We start from the raw sequence: 21,328 nt of genomic DNA, 5'->3' as shown, positions 1-21,328 counted from the left end.
GTGGTTTGAGTGTTGGCCTGCTAAACCCAGGCTTGTGAGCTCAATCCTTGAGGGGGCCACTTAGGGATCTGGGGCAAAAATTGGGGATTGGCCCTGCTGTAAGCAGGGGGTTGGACTAGATGACGACCTGAGGTCCCTTCCAACCCTGAGATTCTATGTTTCTATACCCTCATGTGCTCAGCACAGAGTAAGCAAACCAGAAGCTCATCTTTTCCACTGCATTTTTCAGTCTGCTGTTTCTCTGCCACTCTCTGGCCTCTTGCATTGTCCCTGGTTCTCTTGGTTTTCTTGCTCTCTTCTTTCGCCTCCTTTTCATATGGCTCTTCTCACACACTTTACCCAACATCCCAGTAACACTTCCCTGCCTGATCCCTCTCTCCCCCTCAGATGGTTCCTACTGTTGTCACTGCACTTTCTTCAGCTTTCTTCTCTCTGGGATTCCCCCTAAGAACTGCCATTCTCACCTCTCAAATTCCAACAGCCAAATCCCTCGTGTCACTCCCCAGTTGCTGTCTTTCACGTCCAAATCCCAGCTCTAACAGTCACCATTCCCAACTGTCCCGGAGTGTTCTGGAACTTTTCTATTTCTAATGTTCTAGCCCTGTTTGCTGTATGAATAGCTGCCAAGAGGAAAGGAACATCACTGTATTTGGTCTCATTACGTCTGTACGATAGCAATTGTTAGTACCATGGGTGAGCATGCTTATTGGCAGTCAGAAATGAGAAGCAAGGGACTGAAAGAGTCATGGAGACTACATTATTTTCTCCTTCCTAGGGGTGTCTCTCCAGGGCACTGTTGAAGCATATCACTGAGGAGAAACTGCCTCATTCCCTGTGTGAATCTCCTAAGATCCATTATTGTTGCTGTCTTCATCTTCAGAGAGGGTAAGTGTGGCTTGTTTTTTTCCTTCTTTAATAGCTGGCTTCAAGTTTAATCGCTGGAGCCAGTCTATACGGCAAACAGTTATATCTGCTTGGATTGTCTCTGGCATAAACCATATATTTACCATTCACTGCAGTTCTTCAGATTTTCATATGAAGGGCTCCAAGTACCTAAAAACGTGGACATCTGTAGGAAAGCTACTTCCAAATGGGAACATCACAGTGGGAGAAGCCTCTGTCTACTCCTCACCCTGCATTTGAGTCTATGAATTATTTAGAGCCTTGGAAGGATTAGATTTTTGATAGATATCAGTAAACATCTATTTCACCGTACACACACAAACTGACAAAAAGTATTTCCATCCATAATAACTGAAATATACAGGCAGGCAAAGTTAGAAAAATGCTACTTGAGAACGTATTAGAGTTTGATTTAACAATACGTACTTGGTATATTTTGACATGTGACGTTGATAATTTGTATTTTAATGGTTATAAAGTTTTAACTTTCTGAATTTCAGTGTCTTCTGTCACTAAATAATTTTTGCCTGACCACCCCGTTGCCTGAACCTCCCATATTTTGCCACAAGTGTGAACATTTAAATGGTTAAAAATAAAAAAAGCTTTAAAATAAACATCAGTATCCATTGAAATGATATTAAAAAAATTGATTCTGTCAAGCCTGATCATTCGGTATCCTGAGGCACATGATTAGTATGGCCCATTGATGCATCTAAGGTCTAGTAAGCTGGGATGCGCCGTCTTGAATGCCAACAACACACTGTAGTTCCTGGGTACTGATAAGAACATCCTATGAAACTGTTTACCTTTTACCAGAACTAGGTAATTAGCCTATGGGACCACAATATATTCATTAGAGAGAGAGAGAGAAATACTTGAAATGTTTGTATTTTTTTCCCCCAAAAAAGGTCAGGAAGCAAATTCAGATCTGTATATGCTCCATGCAGTGAGAGAAAGCTAGGAACTCACTGATCTTTTTGGAGGGATGGCCCAGTCTGTTATTCTTCCACTGCTACTTCTTGCTTTTTCTTTGATTCTGTTGGTTTCCCCTCTTGTTCCCTTCCTTTCACTCAGCTCTTCTGATGCACTCTTCCAAGCTTCCTAGTAATGCTTCCTCCCTGACTGCTCTTCTCTTCTCTTCTCTCTTCCCCTCACTTTTATCCTTCTCATGTCAGCTGACCAGTTCCAACTGTTGCTTTCAAGTGCCATGGAACCTCCTGCTTCCAACAGTCTCTCTCTCCTCCTTTTCAAAGGGATATCACCCAACCATTCCAATCACTGTGTTTACAAAACTCCCATTGCTTTACAAGGGACCATGTGTAAACTGTAATAGTATATCACTCCTGTGTACCTTCCCAATCATTACAAGTCAGGGACTTTTTGCTCCTCTTCACTGTCAGATGTGACAGGGTGTAAAGTGATAGAGTAGCTCCTGAGTCCATGGAAGGATGAGAGCAGAGCGTACTCCCCATTTCAGGCAGCACTGGTTCACCTTCTGTCCTTGCTTCATGCATGTGCGCCCCCACACACGCTAGATATTAGAGTTCGGGTGTATGTGTGGGAGAGCTAGTAGCAACACAGCCCCTCTGTCATTTGATGTTATTGTTCCTCTGTGTAAGGATCCCAACATTTAATTGGCTTTTTCCCCCCATCTGATTGGTTTGAACACTTGATGTCACATATCTGCAGAGTTTGCGCTTAACATTTATGGCTATTTTGTCATATCAAGCACGTTCTAGAGTCACCGATGCCATAACAACACAGTTCTTAAGAGTTTAAAAATTAAATATTCAGAGTTGTCTCCTGCCACAGATTTCCAGCATTATTCAAAAACTGTCATCCAAAACAGTTTCAATGCTTGAACAACAATGGAAGTATTAAAAGGAGCATACTACTTCTATGACACATATCTCTTGTCTGTTGACATTATTGGAGAAGATAAAGTGCTCATTTTGTGACCGTGACCAGACCATGCTTTTCTGAGCTCCGATTGCATCAAGATCACATTGAATATTACATGGCCTCATTTTTCACTTTTCTCTTTTGATTGTGTAAGGCTTGAATATGATACATAACGTAATGTAACTTTACTAAAACATGCTGCCCAAATAAGTATCTTCCCTAAGAGAGGTGAATGGGGGCTATGGCAGATGGGCAGAGTCAATATTCCTGCTCTTGTCTGAACTTCAAATTGGACCATGAAGAAATACTTACTCGTCTACATCATATCTTTCAAACACAATACGTTTACCCTAGTGTTGTCACTAAGGGAGCTAGGCTGCAGAGGAGCCTTCAGGATGGCAGGGGGCTAGACGCATTGTGTCAGTAACACTTTATCAGAGGACTTATGAGAGTTTATTCCCATCTGCCTTTCTGTGTGGTATTGGCCTCTTTGGAGGTTGCTGCTGGCAATTGGTGGATGCAGAATTTGTGCAGACCTGTAACAACAATATCTTAATGGTATGCAATAATGATATAACAGCAGTTGTCAAACTGTGGGTGGGGACCCCAAAGTGGGTTGTGACCCCGTTTTAGTGGGGTCGCCAGGACTGGGGTTAGGCTTGCTGGGTACTGGGGTCCACATCCGGGTCCAAAGCCTGAGGCCCTGAGTGGTGGGGCTCAGGTTACAGGCCGCTTTGGCCCCACTGGGCTTGGGCTTTGGCCTCCCTCCCTCCCCCCGGGGTAGTGGGGCTTCAGTGAGCTCAGGCTTTGGTCCCCCCTCCTTGGATCATGTAGTAATTTTTGTTGTCAGAAGGGGGTCACGGTGCAATGAAGTTTGAGAACCCCGGTATATAATGATCTTCATTCTAAAGGATCCCAAAGGGCATTACAGGCATATACGCTGCAATCACTTTGTCCACCACTAAAACATGAGTCATGACAGCTGTTTAATAGAAATATTATTCTTTAATTTAGGACAGGAAGTAAAGAATATGATATCCAATTAAAACTTCAGGGGGACAAATATAATCAGACTGAAATTACTCAAATTGAAATTTAGCCAGGGCAATGGGACTGTCATTCCAATCTGGATCTGACTCACTACAAGCCAAATGATTTGTGCTTTCAAGAAAAGGGGAAAAAAACCTTTTCAGACAGACATCCAACCTCATCTACTCTTCAACGAAGAAATCCTTCTGATTGTACAGTATTTCTTTCAATAGCTGCTATGTTGCTATAAGATTAACAGAGAATTGTAACTGTCCACCATATTCAGTTTCTGAGATGCCGAACCAGCGTTCTACAGTCACAAGTCCTACTTGAGCACTGTCTGATGACCCATTATGAACTCTGCCATGGGGTTTAGGTCTTGGTTTTGGTGACAGTTTTTGTTAGAGCGTTGTTTTGGCAAGTGAAAGAATAAAGCAGGCCAAATCCACCTGTAGGACACAATACAATGTTGTGTGAAAAAGTAAGAGCAGTACATCTTCATGGAAGTATTTTGGTCACTCAAAATGTGTATAAAGTAGAACCTCAGAGTTACGAACTGACCAGTCAACTACACGCCTCTTTTGGAACCGGAAGTACAAAATCAGGCAGCAACAGAGACAAAAACAAAACAAAAAAAGCAAATACAGTACTCTGTTAAATGTAAACTAAGGGGGGGAAAAATAGGAAAGCAGCATTTTTCTTCTGCATAGTCAAGTTACAAAACTGTATTAAGTCAATGTTCCGTTGTAAACTTTTGAAAGAACCACAATGACTTGTTCAGAATTACAAGCATTTCAGAGTTATGAACAACCTCCATTCCCAAGGTGTTCATAACTCTGAGGTTCTACTATATACTAAAATTATGTTAATATAATAACAATGTACATATATAAAAATCATAGAAATGTAGGGCAGGAAGGGACCTTCCTCGAGAGGTAATCTAGTCTATCCCCCTGCATGGAGGCAGTACCAAATATACTTAGAACACCCCTAACCTGTTTGTCTAATCTGTTCTTAAAAACCTCTGACTATTGGAATTCCACAACCACACTAGGTAGCTTATTCCAGTACTTAATCATCCTTATAGTTAGAAAGTTTTTCCTACTATCTTATCTAAATCTTTCTTGCTGCAGATTAAGCCCATTACTTCTTGTTGACATGGAGAACAGTCGGTCACCATCCTCTTTATAAAAGCCCTTAAACCTTTTGTGCTTTGCATACTTATCAAGTCCCTCCCTTGGTCTTCTTTTCCCAATACTAAACTTGTCCAGTTTTTGTAACCTTTCCTCATAAGTCAGGTTTTCTAAACCTTTTATCACATTTGTTACTCTCCTCTGGACTCTCTCCAATTTTTCCACATCTTTCTAAAAGTATGGCACATAAAACTGGACACGATACTCCAGCTGAGGCCTCACCAGTGCAGCGTGGAACAATTTCCTCCCATGTCTTACATTCAACGCTCTAATACCCAAAATATTAGCCTTTTTTTGCAACTGCATCACATTATTCACTCTTGTTAAATTTGTGATCCAGTATGACCCCCGATGCTTTTCTGCAGTACTGCCACCTACCCAGTTACTCCCCATTTTGTATTTGTGCATTTGATTTTTTTTTTTTGTAAATATAATTCTTTACACGCCTTTATCAAATTTCATCCCGAAGAATCCCACAGTGCTTTAAAAATTTTATAAGTTTATAGAACAGCTGTACAAAAGGTTCATATCACCCCCTGCAGAAGTGCAGCCATCTGAGAGTGAGCCCTGGAAACTGTTTTAACAGTGGACATCCATGCTGGGAACATGCTTCACAGAGCATTTGCAGGATCAGGCTCTATATCAGGAGCAAAGATACTTGCAGCATGAGAAAAAATTTGTTACAAAATAATAAGGCTCTTGAATTGTTTAGGACACCAGAAGATGAAGGCTGCAAAACCTTAGCAAGGGCATATAAGGGTTCACTTAAAGCTGCTGCGAGAGGGAAGTCTGTGACTATCAGTGTATACTCTGAGTAGCAGGCAGAGATGCTCCGGCTCTTTTGCTGCATGTAATCTGTTTGACAGCCCAGAGGAACTACGGAGTCTCCATGACCCTGGAAAGACAGCTTGGCAGGCACATATGTTAAACAGGCAAATGCTTCTCTCCCAACTGTTTATTCATCTCCAGTAGCCATAGACCCTCCCAGTCAGACACTCACATTAGTGTTGAATGGTTAGATAATGACTGAAGAATCTTGCATGTGTCTTCACAGTGGTTGCATCCAAACCCATGGATCTAAATACTTGTGAGATGACAAGAGTGTCTGAAGCAGGATGATGGCCTAGTCATTTAGGCTGTGTCTACACTGGCACTTTCAGAGCTAAAACTTTAGTCATTCAGGGGTGTGAAAAAACACACCCCTGAGTGACAAAAGTTTTAGCGCTGAAAAGCGCCAGTATAGACAGCGCTTTATTGCTGTGCGTCATGCTCCTGGCGATAAAGCTACCAGTGCTCATTCGGGTGGGTTTTTTTTATCACTGAGAGAGCTCTCCCCAGTGATAAAGCGTGACTACACTGCCCATGTCACAGTGCTGCCATGGCTGTCAACAGGGAGATGTCAATATCATATACAGCAGAATGATTCAGTGTAAATAATTATCTTTATCATGACAGGTTTCAGAGGAACAGCCGTGTTAGTCTGTATTCGCAAAAAGAAAAGGAGGACTTGTGGCACCTTAGAGACTAACCAATTTATTTGAGCATGAGCTTTCGTGAGCTACAGCTCACTTCATCAGATGTTTACCGTGGAAACTGCAGCAGACTTTATATACACACAGAAATCATGAAACAATACCTCCTCCCACCCCACTGTCCTGCTGGTAATAGCTTATCTAAAGTGATCAACAGGTGGGCCATTTCCAGCACAAATCCAGGTTTTCTCACCCTCCACCCCCCCACACAAATTCACTCTAGCACCAGCAGGAGAGTGAATTTGTGTGGGGGGGTGGAGGGTGAGAAAACCTGGATTTGTGCTGGAAATGGCCCACCTGTTGATCACTTTAGATAAGCTATTACCAGCAGGACAGTGGGGTGGGAGGAGGTATTGTTTCATGATTTCTGTGTGTATATAAAGTCTGCTGCAGTTTCCACGGTAAACATCTGATGAAGTGAGCTGTAGCTCACGAAAGCTCATGCTCAAATAAATTGGTTAGTCTCTAAGGTGCCACAAGTCCTCCTTTTCTTTTTATCTTTATCATGTATATTCTGTCAAGTCCTATCATCTTATGTTTACTTCTGTTAGCACTGCAGAGCTATAGGACGGCAAGCTGAAAGACTGTAAGCTCTTTGGGGTAGGGACTAATTATGTTTGTACAGCACCTAGCACAATAGGGTTTAGTCCATAACTGAGGCTTCTTGACACTACCACAGTACAAATAAATTAATAAATACATTTATTATAAATAAATAAATAAACTATAAATAAAACTATACTAGTGTTCACACACCAGTAACAGAACTGTTAATTAAGTTCCACTTGCAGAATATTTCTTGTTGGTGATATGTAAGGAAACATCATATTTAGTGGTAAAACTTGAAGATTAGGAGTTTGGATTCCTGAGTTTCAGTCCCAGCTCTGGTGTGGACACTTACCTACTCTGTGACTTAGTTTAATACTTTTCTCACAAGGGAGTTTTAGAAACTCTGCTTTTAAATCTTAAAGTGCTTTGACATCCTAAGATGAAAGAAATCATAAGTACAAAGTATTATTATGGCATAACATTGTATATGTTAAATCCTTGTCTTATATATTTAATACTTTCCCTTTTTACTCCTGGTTTGTCTTTTTTCCAATTGCACTTATCTGTTAGGGGGCTTATTCCTTCACCCACTTACTTCCCTGGTCCTTCTCGCACAAACAGAGAGCAACAATACCCAAAGTCCAAAGGTGCAAACAATAAAGGGGCAGCTGTTTTCTTGGGAATCATGAAAGACTCCCCCTGTTATGGAAAGAGAGAGAAAGAGAAATTCTATTGATATTTCCACTCTGTGGAGGAGTATCCTCTTGTTTCTACCCAGGAAATATCAGATTAAAATAAACACACAGAACATCACTCAGTGAGGAGTGAGTGCTTTATTTGTAACTCTTTAGTTTCAGTCCAACACCTTTTAAATGTTTTCAGTGTGCCAATAGCCTTGGATAGTGTTAGGATATAGATATTCAGGCCTGTCTGTAAAGGCCTATACTCTAAGAATTTAGGTGTATTCTTATCACTTGGCTAGTTATAGAGGTATAAAAGAGAGAATCAAAATCACTGTCTGCCGGTGTAAGAGCCTTCTCTTACTAAGACAGTCTGAGGCCCTGTTCTTAGGTTAAGGCCTTTGGCTAAGCAGCAGAGGCAGCCATAAGATGGGAAGCGAATGGTCACCTCCTCACATTCCAAACTAGTCACATTGAAATAAGGTGCTATTGGGCTGTTAGGAATACAATCCCGTCCTGATAATGCCTATCGCCTCCAGAGAAAGGGAAGTGCCTAGAAGATGTAAAAGGAAACCTAGTTTGATAGGTTTCAGAGTAACAGCCAGGTTAGTCTGTATTCGCAAAAAGAAAAGGAGTACTTGTGGCACCTTAGAGACTAACCAATTTATTTGAGCATAAGCTTTTGTGAGCTCACTTCATCGGATGCATACTGTGGAAAGTACAGAAGATCTTTTTATACACACAAACCATGAAAAAATGGGTGTTCACCACTACAAAAGGTTTTCTCTCCCCGCACCCCACTCTCCTGCTGGTAATAGCTTATCTAAAGCAATCACTCTCCTTACAATGTGTATGATAATCAAGTTGGGCCATTTTCAGCACAAATCCAGGTCTTCTCTCGCCCCCGCCCCCCCCCCCCCCCAAACCCACTCTCCTGTTGGTAATAGCTTATCTAAAGTGATCACTTTCCTTACAATGTGTATGATAATCAAGGTGGGCTGTCTCCAGCACAAATCCAGGGTTTAACAAGAACGTCTGGGGGGTGGGTAGGAAAAAACAAGGGGAAATAGTTTGATAGCATCCTGTCTGGCAAGAACTCACTTATCAATAGCTGGGATGTGAAATCCTCACTTCTGTATTGTTTTGTCATTATAGTTCCCACTTTGCGATTGTTTGTCTGTATAATGTCTGTCTGGTTCTGTGATTGTTTCTGTCTGCTGTATAATTAATTTTGCTGGGTGTAAACTAATTAAGGTGGTGGGATATAATTGTTTACATAATCATTTTTACAATATGTTAGGATTGGTTAGTTAAATTTCAGTAAAGTGATTGGTTAAGGTATAGCTAAGTAGAACTCAAGTTTTCCTATATAGTCTGCAGTCAGTCAGGAAGTGGGTGGGTGGGAAATGGGAACAGGGAATGAGGGTGGGGAAATTGGAATCATGTTTTGCTAAAGGGGGAAATGGGAACAGGGAATGGGGTGGGGAAATTGGAATCATGTTTGGCTAAGGGTAGGAATGGGAACAGGGACACAGGTGTAAGGCTCTGTGGTGTCAGAGCTGGGAAGGGGAACACTAAGGAAGGAAACTGGAATCATGCTTGCTGGAATTTCACCCCAATAAGCATCGAATTGTTTGCACCTTTGGACTTTGGGTATTGTTGCTCTCTGTTTGTGCGAGAAGGACCAGGGAAGTAAGTGGGTGAAGGAATAAGCCCCCTAACAGATAAGTGCAATTGGAAAAAAGACAAACCAGGAGTAAAAAGGGAAAGTATTAAATATATAAGACAAGGATTTAACATATACAATGTTATGCCATAATAATACTTTGTACTTATGATTTCTTTCATCTTAGGATGTCAAAGCACTTTAAGATTTAAAAGCAGAGTTTCTAAAACTCCCTTGTGAGAAAAGTATTAAACTAAGTCACAGAGTAGGTAAGTGTCCACACCAGAGCTGGGACTGAAACTCAGGAATCCAAACTCCTAATCTTCAAGTTTTACCACTAAATATGATGTTTCCTTACATATCACCAACAAGAAATATTCTGCAAGTGGAACTTAATTAACAGTTCTGTTACTGGTGTGTGAACACTAGTATAGTTTTATTTATAGTTTATTTATTTATAATAAATGTATTTATTAATTTATTTGTACTGTGGTAGTGTCAAGAAGCCTCAGTTATGGACTAAACCCTATTGTGCTAGGTGCTGTACAAACATAATTAGTCCCTACCCCAAAGAGCTTACAGTCTTTCAGCTTGCCGTCCTATAGCTGGGACAGCTCTGCAGTGCTAACAGAAGTAAACGTAAGATGATAGGACTTGACAGAATATACATGGGAGCAGGTCTGTCATGTAAAGTGATATTTTAGCATAGTCACCTTTATGACAAGATCATCCTTCCTTTCTTGCAAATAAAAATATCACAAACTCTCACAGGTTTGTACAAGGGAAATACCTTTATATCATGTGTTTCTTGGTTTTGCACTGACATGATTGGAAAATATTTTCTTTCTGCATTGAAGTGGGCAAAACAGAGGGTGAAGACATTTTTTCCCCAATAGTACTGTACATCCGTTACCAAATTTGCCACTTCTGGGATTCTTTTTGACAACAGTGTTGTTTTTTATACTGCACTGGGAAATCAAGCTTGTCAGAATATTTCATACTTCCAGATTGCTATCTACTTTCAGTCAATACTCCTCCATTTGAATGTGTGGAATTCAACATTTTGAAAACTCTGAGCTATTGCTATTCCTAAGGAGCCTAGGGGAAGGATTCTAGTGGCAGGGATCAGCACAGTGGATGGGGGAAGGGAGGAGAGGAAGGTCCATATCTGAGGAGAGACTTTCTGGACTAGGAAGACTTCACTGACATGCATTCAGCACCCAGCATGGTTTCCTTCAAAGACCTTGTATTTTCATGCAGTACTGCCCTCTGGGAGTGAAGTTATAACTCTAGTCCTGGATAATAATAACAAAGAAAACTACCAGACTGCCATTGAAATGTCAACTGGGTGCTAGTGTCCTAGAGAATAACAAAGAAATGCTAATATAATTAATTATGAAGTCTTGGAGGCCTCATTAACACGTTTAGAGCCCAGATCTTTGGAAATGGAGCTGTATAAAGACATGCTCTGAGTTTATTCCTTTATAAATTATCTCCTGCCACTTCCCAAAACTGGAATCAGCTCTTGTAGGCCTTGACAACATGAGGAAGTTTGTTTTTCAGCCTCAATCCAGATGCACTGGTGCTATCAATGGTTTAAGCTGTGGTATAAGCAGGACTAGGGTAGGGTAGACTGCAGCAAGGTTAAAATGCCTGTACATTACAGTTTATACCATTGGTAGCACAGATAGGGAAAGTTTGAATCATCTGATCAAAGTGAAAATGAGGAACAAAGGGAAAGCAGGGAGGGGAGGTGTCACCTTCTTTTTGCATTAAAATGTTTCCAGACCTACCTTTCATTTTGAGTGGCATGACCAGTCTACAGCCCTCTTCCTGGGCTTTACTTCATTCAGGTCACTCTCCAAATGCATCATCCAACTATATGGCTTCTATTTAAAAGTGTTTATGTAGGACTAGATTACTCCAGCTGTCACAAGGTAAGCACGGTTAGCTTGGGGTCAGTACTTGCATGGGAATCCTACAAAAATTTGCATGAAGTGGTAGTGCTGATGATTCAGTATCTGTTTCTTTTCAGTGCTGGGCCAGTGTCCCATTCTTCAGATGGGTTTCAGAGTAGCAGCCGTGTTAGTCTGTATTCACAAAAAGAAAAGGAGTACTAGTGGCACCTTAGAGACTAACCAATTTATTTGAGCATGAGCTTTCGTGAGCTACAGCTCACTTCATCGGATGCATTCAGTGGAAAATACAGTGAGGAGATTTATATACACACACAACATGAAAACACCCATTTTTTCATGTTCTGTGTGTATATAAATCTCCTCACTGTATTTTCCATTGAATGCATCTGATGAAGTGAGCTGTAGCTCACGAAAGCTTATGCTCAAATAAATTGGTTAGTCTCTAAGGGGCCACTAGTACTCCTTTTCATTCTTCAGATGGAATACAAAACCATTTCTGGTCATTAGAAATTGCTTGGCAATTTTTTCAGCAGTAGGAATGTTAAAATTGGTATCTTGGCCATATTCCAGTTTGGATATTTACTATATTCTTCCTCCCTAAATCCCCCATGTAGTTTTTGCTCGGTGTGATATTCTTCCTTTATTATTCTAAGATGCTAAGTAGTTGTGTAGAGTTGCTTGTGTGTGTAGTCTGTAAAGCACTCTGAGATCCTTTGATGTGAACGATGATAAGATGCTAATAAAGGTAGGATATTCTTATTTACAGTTTCAGAAGCTACTTTGAGGTCTTGTCTGCGCTAGAAAGGCTTTTCTGGTGAAGCTATACCTGCAAACCCTCCTAGTAGAGATGTAGCTTATACTAGAAAGAGTTCTTTTTCTGATAAAATGACAGGTTTCAGAGTAGCAGCCGTGTTAGTCTGTATTCACAAAAAGAAAAGGCTTTTTCTGATATAGTTTATACTAGTCTCCCAAATGAAAGAAGGTCTATTTGCAAAATGAATCTTTTGCCAGTAACACTGCATCTACACTAGGGCTTTTCCCAGAGTAGCTATGTTGGTCTGGAGTGTGGGGTGTTTTTTTTCTTCACACTCCTAACTGACATACCTATGCCAGTAAAACTTTAAAGTGTAGATGAGGCCTGAATCTATGCTCAGATACTATGTTGAGTATTTAAAATTGCACATTTTAAATAAAAAATCAGCAAATGTTTACTTAAGAGCAGGCAGAAACTACTGGCCAAATCCTGCTTTTATTCTCATCAGTGTAAATGCAGTGTAACCCTTAGGCCTGGTCTACACCAAAACTTAGGTCAAAAGGCTTAGTGAAGATGCCCTCAGTCCAATATGGATGCCATTAGGTCAACGGAAGAATTCTTCTATTAACCTAGCTACCACCTCTGAAGGGGGTTGATTTACTACTGTGCTGGAAAAATCCCTTCTGTTGTTGTTATAAGTGTCTAGACTACAGCGCTGCCATAGTGCTTGCAATGTAGACATAGCCTGAGTAGAATTACTCCAAGAGTAGAACTGAGCAGAATTTGGCTGTGTGTTTCTAGGTGCCCTTTTAAAAATGATACTTTTGCAGCGGTGACTGCTTTTAGAATAATAAATAATATTTTGCCATAGCACTTACCTTCTGAAGATTTCTAATTATTTTACAAATGTTAATTCACCCCCCTCCCCAACAAATCTGTGAGGTACTATTGTGTCCATTGTATAAGCTGGTGAAGTGAGGCACAGAGTGGATAAGCAACTTTCCCAGTCACATGATGAGTTAGTGACAGAGCTAGGGGTCCTGATTTCTGGTGCCCTATTGTTGTGAGCACTACACCATACTTCCCCTGTGGTCATGCCCATTCTTGTTATATTTGGCTATAATTTTTGTCTCTTCCTTTTATTAAGGGCTGCCTTTGCAACGTAGGTGCTTGGATGTGAGTTTAGCAATACCTGCAAAAAAGGAAGAGGTCATTAATGCCCAAAATATTTAAAAGGATTAAACCCCCAAACCCTACCAAACTTGATTGATCTGTGACTTAATTGGTAATTGATGTTATTTATTGTCATGTTTTTCTGTACCAGATAAGGACTGGCTACAGAGTTGCTTATACACACCAGATGTATTCACCATAAGATCTTTTAATGCTCTGCCAGATATGGCTTAGATTCTTTTAAATAACTTATAATAACCAGAACAATATAACACATTTTAGCATTACATTACATTGTCCCCTTTAAGTTATGCGTTCCTTCCGTTTAAAAAATATACCCTATCAGACTACCTTTGACGTTCTGTACGGATTAGTCTGTTATGTGTGTCTGAATCAAACTGGTTTTCTAATTATATAGCCTGAACACATAATAACTTGGTTATCTGGCTATCCATTAGTGCAAATTGTCTGTGATTAGTTTGATTGGCCATTATCTTTGAAAACTCGTGGCGAATGGGGGAAGTCCCAGATGACTGGAAAAAGGCTAATGAAGAGCCAATCTTTAAAAAAGGGAAGAAGGAGGATCCTGGGAACTACAGGCCAGTCAGCCTCACCTCAGTCCCTGGAAAAATCATCGAGCAGGTCCTCAAAGAATCAATCTTGAAGCACTTACATGAGAGGAAAGTGATCAGGAACAGTCAGCATGGATTCACCAAGGGAAGGTCATGCCTGACTAATCTAATCGCCTTCTATGATGAGATTACTGGTTCTGTGGATGAAGGGAAAGCAGTGGATGTGTTGTTTCTTGACTTTAGCAAAGCTTTTGACACTGTCTCCCACAGTATTCTTGTCAGCAAGTTAAAGAAGTATGGGCTGGATGAATGCACTATAAGGTGGGTAGAAAGTTGGCTAGATTGTCAGGCTCAACGGGTAGTGATCAATGGCTCCATGTCTAGTTGGCATCCGGTGTCAAGTGGAGTGCCCCAGGGGTTGGTCCTGGGGCCGGTTTTGTTCAATATCTTCATAAATGATCTGGAGGATGGTGTGGATTGCACTCTCAGCAAATTTGCGGATGATACTAAACTAGGAGGAGTGGTAGATATGCTGGAGGGCAGGGATAGGATACAGAGGGACCTAGACAAATTGGAGGATTGGGCCAAAAGAAATCTGATGAGGTTCAATAAGGATAAGTGCAGGGTCCTGCACTTTGGACGGAAGAACCCAATGCACAGCTACAGACTATGGACCGAATGGCTAGGCAGCAGTTCTGCAGAAAAGGACCTAGGGGTGACAGTGGACGAGAAGCTGGATATGAGTCAGCAGTGTGCCCTTGTTGCCAAGAAAGCCAATGGCATTTTGGGATGTATAAGTAGGGGCAAAGCGAGCAGACCAAGGGACGTGATCATTCCCCTCTAGTCGACATTGGTGAGGCCTCATCTGGAGTACTATGTCCAGTTTTGGGCCCCACACTACAAGAAGGACGTGGATAAATTGGAGAGAGTCCAGCGAAGGGCAACAAAAATGATTAGGGGTCTGGAACACATGAGGAGAGGCTGAGGGAACTGGGATTGTTTAGTCTGCAGAAGAGAAGAATGAGGGGGGATTTGATAGCTGCTTTCAACTACCTGAGAGGTGGTCCAGAGAGGATGGTTCTAGACTATTCTCAGTGGTAGAAGAGGACAGGACAAGGAGTAATGGTCTCAAGTTGCAGTGGGGGAGGTTTAGGTTGGATATTAGGAAAAACTTTTTCACTAGGAGGGTGGTGAAACACTGGAATGCGGTACCTAGGGAGGTGGTAGAATCTCCTTCCTTAGAAGTTTTTAAGGTCAGGCTTGACAAAGCCCTGGCTGGGATGATTTAATTGGGGATTGGTCCTGCTTTGAGCAGGGGGTTGGACTAGATGACCTCCTGAGGTCCCTTCCAACCCTGATATTCTATGAAATCCTTGAGTCGTTATTGTTTTGTTCTGCATCTACCATCTGTAGAGTTTGTGTAACCCTGACAGACCCTGGTCATTGATGGACGGGATTGAACCTGGGACCTCTGGAGCTAAATGCATGAGCTTCTACTACATGAGCTAAAAGCCACATGGCTGTTAGCTAAAGCTGTATCAGATTCATTAATCAATAAGTGGTCTTGCCACTAGATGGGACAGAGCACCATACCCAGGAAGTGTATGGGTTACATTTGTGGATTATGTTTGCTCTGTTGATTGTTCTTTCTGAGGAACAAACTGTAGATGTTGATGGTTTCTGTTGAACTCTCCACTGTGGCTGTCGGTCTCAATCACATATGGTCTGGATGCTGAATTCTTTCTTTACGACAATTTGTAGCTGTCCATCCTTTATCTCCATCCACTTTGACATGAACATGGTAACCAGGTTCTAGATCTGGCAGTTTTCTAGCTGAGTGACGTGTTGTAAAAGTGGACCATCACACTCTTCTAGAATTCTAGTTCTAGCTTTCCTAGAATTCTTATCAATTTGGCTACTCCCTTCATGTCCGGCCACTTTGGAGATACATTATTTTCCAAAGTTGGAAAAACAGTTCTGAGTTGTCTTTCCATTAGGAGTTGTGCTGGAGTATATCCAGTAGCAGCTATTAATGTTGATCTGTAAACACAGAAGAGCAAGGAATGGATCTTCCTGCTGTAGGATTTTCTTGGCTGTCGGCACAGCTCTCTCAGCCTCTCCATTTGCTTGTGGATAATGTAGGCTGCTACTAATCTGAACAGATCATATTTAATTTGGAATGACTGAAATTCTGCTGCAGTGAATTGTGGCGTGTTGTCTGTCACTAGCTGTTCTGGAATACCAAAGTGAGCAAAAGTGCACTTCAGTTTTTCAGTAATACTGCAACATGTTATGTCTTTCAAATACATTATTTCTATATACTTGACAAATAGTCCACGACAACCAGGTATGATGTCCGCTGAATTTGCATAAATCTGCAGCTAGTTTCTTCTAGGGTGTGTTTGGTAGAGTTGTGCATACACTGCAAGAAAGGTTTTTATCTCTTAACCCCATAACTAGCCTGTCTCTGATATTTTCATGTTTTGCTTGCCCAAAATCACAGCTGTCAGCCAACATGTGCCACACTCTTATAAAACTTCTGACTTTTTCTTCTTGGTTCTTGAATTCTCTGGTTAAAACATGCTCTTTCATAAACCACATTTCTCTGAGTATAAAGTATGCATCAAACGTAGCCAGAACTCTTTCATAGTCATTTTTGTGACTCTTCAGTCAAGTCAAAAGATTTAAACATATGCTCTGCTTGCTTCCCCAGATCATAAGCTAAAGAAGATACCTGTATATCATCAGTTTTCTTGTAGAACTTGATAGCAATACTAAATCTTGCAAAAAATTGTCTCCAGGCTGTATATTCTGAAAGGTTTGGCAAGTTCTCTTGGGCATTGAAGAGTGCATGTTGATGAGATCCTGCAACCTTTGTTGTTGTTCCTTCTGTTTGCAGCTGTTGCTGTTGTTTTTCTTCTGTTTCTGGTCTTAAATTTATTCCTGAAACCATCTAATTTTCTTCTGTACCAGATATGGACTGGCTACAGAGCGTGCTTATGCACATGAGACCAGATGTGTTCATTATAAGATCCTTTAATAAGTGCTCTGCCAGGTATGGCTGAGGTTTGCTTAAATAAGGTATTTTATGCACAGCGCCACCTACTGGCTGAACTATAAAATAAATTTAGCATTCCGTTTCATTTATAATACATCATATGGAAAATCATGTAATAAAACCTCAAAGGTTAGCAACAAAAAAGAGCCCTGTTTCTGCTCTTTCCCCATTGATATCTGTGCTGTCTCTTTCATACCTTCCCCTCCTATCCAAAATTGTGAATTGAATTGCAATAGTGCCTAGAGATCAGGGCCCCTTTGTGCTAAGCACTGTACAAAGAGATGGTCCCTGACCTAAAGAGCGGAAATATCCTGTATACCACACCTCAGCTCTCTTATGTTCCCTTCCTCTTTCTGTTATGTCTCCCAATGCCCCTTCATTCCATGCTTTGTTTGCCTCCTCAGTCTTTTCCTGCTCTTGCCGTTTCCTGTTGCTGATCTGGACTGTTATAATATAATATGTCACCTATTAGCAATACGTTAATGTGAGGCCAGATGAAAATCCCTCTTTTTAAAATACCTTTAATTCCACCCCACTTTCAGTTCAGAATTAACATCTCAAAACAGAAAATTCTGTATGTTTCTGATGTTACCATTTGTGGCCTCACACACAAGAGAGAGAAGAAATGCTGATTACGCTGTTCAAACACAGTTGATATGTTGAAACTCTCAAGCAGATCAGAGAGACTGGATTTCCAATGACCCAAGAACAAAAACATCACTCCCTAAAAGGACACTTGTCCTCTCCTTTTGCTGTTTGGTCACTTTTCATACTTATGGAAGAAGTTCAGACATGTGCAGCATATTACCAGGGAATATAAGGCACTGGGTTGCAGCGGCTCTGATCAGCTTTGCTGACTGCGCCGTTAAAAGTCCCGTCGGTGGTGCTGCCTGGCTAGTTCCTATCTGTTCTGACACCGTGCTGCACCCTGGGAGTGGCCAGCAGCTGGTCTGGCTCCTGGGGGGGGGGGAGCTCCGTAGCTCTGTGCGCTGCCCCCATCCCGAGAACTGTCTTTGCACTCTCGTGCCTGCGGGTGAGAGCCACGTGGAGCTGCTTGCCCGCCTCTGCCTAGTAGCCAGACCTGCTGCTCGCCGCTTCTGGGGTGCAGCACGGTTCGTGGTGCCAGGACAGTCAGGAAGCCTGCTTTAGCACCCTTGCTCCGCCGCTGACTGGGAGCCACCTAAGGTAAGCCCGCACCCCAACCCTGTGCCCCAATCCCGTGCCCCAGCCCTGAGCCCACAACCCAGAGCCCCCTCCCACACCCTGAACCCCTCATTCCTGGCCGCAGCCCTCACCCCTGCACTCCTACCCTCTGTCCCAGCCCTGAGCCCCTTCCACACCCCAAACCCCTCATCCCCAGCTCTGTTGGGTTGCGGGCGTCAACAATTTTCTTCAACTGGGTCGCTAGAAAAAAAATTAGAAAACCACTGTTTTAATCTATGGTTGTAAAGCATTGCATATATTTGATACTCTATAATTATTAATAAACTAATATTTTATATGTGGAAATCATGCTGATTAAAGGTAATTTAGCAATGACTGCAGCAGATTCTCTGTTTTAAATTATAAATACTTAAGTACTGCTGAGAACTTTTGTGAAATACTCGTTTCCAGTCAGGTTCAAATGTTCAGTAAAGTTGTCCAGCAGAGTTGTCTAGCATACAGTAAACTGTGAGATTCAGAAGCACTCTACTTTCTGTACTTAATATTTACTGCATTTTGATCAAAGAACCCTGTAAAGAACACCCACTTTGCATATTTTAGTGGAGTGGCTGAGTTTGAATAGGGAAATTTATTTATTTACTATCTCAATCATTGGGAGACAAAGATTCTCAATGCCCTTAAACATCTTCAAGTAGTAGAGTCTGCTGATGTCCCAAGGAATAAGCATTTCCCAGCAAGTGCTATGCTAGGCTTTCAGCAATAATAGGAGCAGAGCGCTGTTTTATGAGACAGCAGTCTGGGTCCTGAATGAATTCACTATGAGGCAGAACACTAAGTATTTTCTCCAGACAAGGGACTGGAGTCCTGCTGTGAGAAAAACAGTGCATTGCTCCTATTATTCCTCTTGTACTGCAAGTCTTTTATAATTGCTTCACAAATGAATGTTTAAAACATCAAGTGCCAACAGAGAGAGCAGAAAAGGGAACAAGGGGAGTAAAGTATTGCTAAGATCATACTTAAAACTGGCCTGCTGAAAATCTAAAGAGAAGTTCTGCAGTCTGGATTTTGTCAGGTTTTAGAAGTATTAAACTTGGGAGAAAACGAGGGTGAAGGATACTTTCATGATATCAGCCCATTACAATCCATGTACAGACCCTTGCACTGGTAAAACAGTATATGTTACTACAGAATAATGGGACTTGCTTTGTGATCTTGGGCAGGTCAGTTAACCTCTCTGTGCCTCCTGTTTCCTTATTTGTAAAATGGGAATCCCATTCACTTCTCTAATAAAGCTAGAGAAGATCTGCAGATGCAAAGTATCGTTTTAAGCACAAAGTATTATTATAGCCTCATGAGGTGCAGCATCTGGGGCACAGAGTAAGTAAACGTACACATGTGAGTTCATTGGTTCATAGTTTACCAGAAAGACATCTTGATTTGAAGACTCCAAGAGATGAAGTATCCACCACTTTCCTTGGTAGTTTGTTCCAATGGTTAATCATCCTCACTGTTAAAAAAGTGCACATAATTTGCGTTTGTCTGGCTTCAGCTTCTTGGCCATTGGTTCCTGTTATGCCTTTCTCAACTAGATTAAAGAGCCAATTAGTACCTGTTATTTTCTCTCTGTGAAGATACAGTACTTATACAATTGTTGCAGAAACTTTTTTCTATATAGGTTCTTATATTGCACTCATCACCATAGTATCCATGCAGATATCAAACATAATACAATAACTTTCTCTGAGTTTATACAGCATATTCGACTTACATCAATAGCAAATACAAGGTTTAAAAACGTGTGTAGACCTCATTAATGGCTTAGTGAACTAGGAGTGGTCCTTTTGTTCCCAATACTGTATTAGGTGGTGAGGTGTCATGCTCAAATGGGGTTTGGGTTACAGTGCTTATATGGGTGTAGGATTTACGTCCTTTGTAAAGATCTGCTCATTAGAGTTTCATGAAGGCCTTAATAAACCAGGAGGAGCGGAGGAGATGGATGGTAAAAGGCACAGGGCTGGGAATTAGGAGACTTCTGTTCAGTTCTGCCTCTGATTTCTTTTGACTTTGGGTGAGTTACCTAATCTCTCTCTACCTCATTCTCTGTATCTGTAAAATGAATATAATATTTATATCTACCTCATATCCGTGTTGGAAGGCTTACTTTGCTAATATTTCTCAAGTGAAAGATGCTAGAGAAGGGTGAAATATTACTATAAAGTATAATTATTATTTGATGATCTTTCCTTGTTAGATTGCCAGAGTAGAACAAATTGAGCTATGGCATAACTGGGTGCAAATCTCTTGACTTTAGTGGAGTTATGTCCATTCTGAGCTACGCCTGCATTGGGGCATGTCTATAAGTGCAGCTGTACTGCTCCTTTACTGGAATAGGAGGAATACCAGTATACTATACTGGCAAAGCATTCCTAGTGTGGATGCAGCTATATTGGTATAGTAAAACCAAGTGAAACAAGCTATACCAGTAAAAGCACAGTTTTGCCAGTTTGTGTCGACACTAGGGTCTACAACCAGCAAAGGTATGTCAGTCAGTCGGTTAGGATCACACCTCTTCACACCATTGACTGACATAGGGTTAACAGAAATCTGAAGTATAGACCTGGCTGAATTTGTTCCCACATATCTTGATTCTTATGTAGGGGGCATATTCATTCCTGGAATAAGTGGCAACAAATCCATTGACGAAGTACATGGATTGATTTAGATCTGTTTATGCCAGGACAGAATTTATCCCATGTGTTCACCACAAAGTTAAAAAGAACTGGTCTTTTTTTGCCTCTTTTCAGCGTCCTTGCCTCTCCCACCGTGGCCATCTTTATTCCTGGCACCAACCCCCTCGACCTGTTCAACTGTTCACAGGAAGTGGAATGTTTCCTCCCCACATTGGGTCCCGGGGTCTAAGCCGAGGTAAATGCCCCCTAAATGGATATGGTGAGGGAACAACGGCAGGCTCATGCAACACGTCCTAAAGAGAGACCCTGTGCCCTTACAAAGATGGCGGGTCGGGCTAGGCCCTTCCCCGAGACCTGAGGTTCCATGCCCTTAACCAAGGTGGCCGTCTGAAGCATTGGGTATTCTGTAAGTTCAGTGCCCTTAACCAAGATGGCGGTCATGCCAGTCACAGAGTTGTACAGTGGAATTTTCGCTGTTCTGTATTTCATAGAATCATAGAATATCAGGATTGGAAGGGACCTCAGGAGGTCATCTAGTCCAACC

The sequence above is a fragment of the Lepidochelys kempii genome, chromosome 16 (assembly GCF_965140265.1).
Source record: "Lepidochelys kempii isolate rLepKem1 chromosome 16, rLepKem1.hap2, whole genome shotgun sequence".
NCBI classification, from domain to species: Eukaryota; Metazoa; Chordata; order Testudines; family Cheloniidae; genus Lepidochelys; species Lepidochelys kempii.
Note: the sequence above shows the minus strand (reverse complement) of the source record.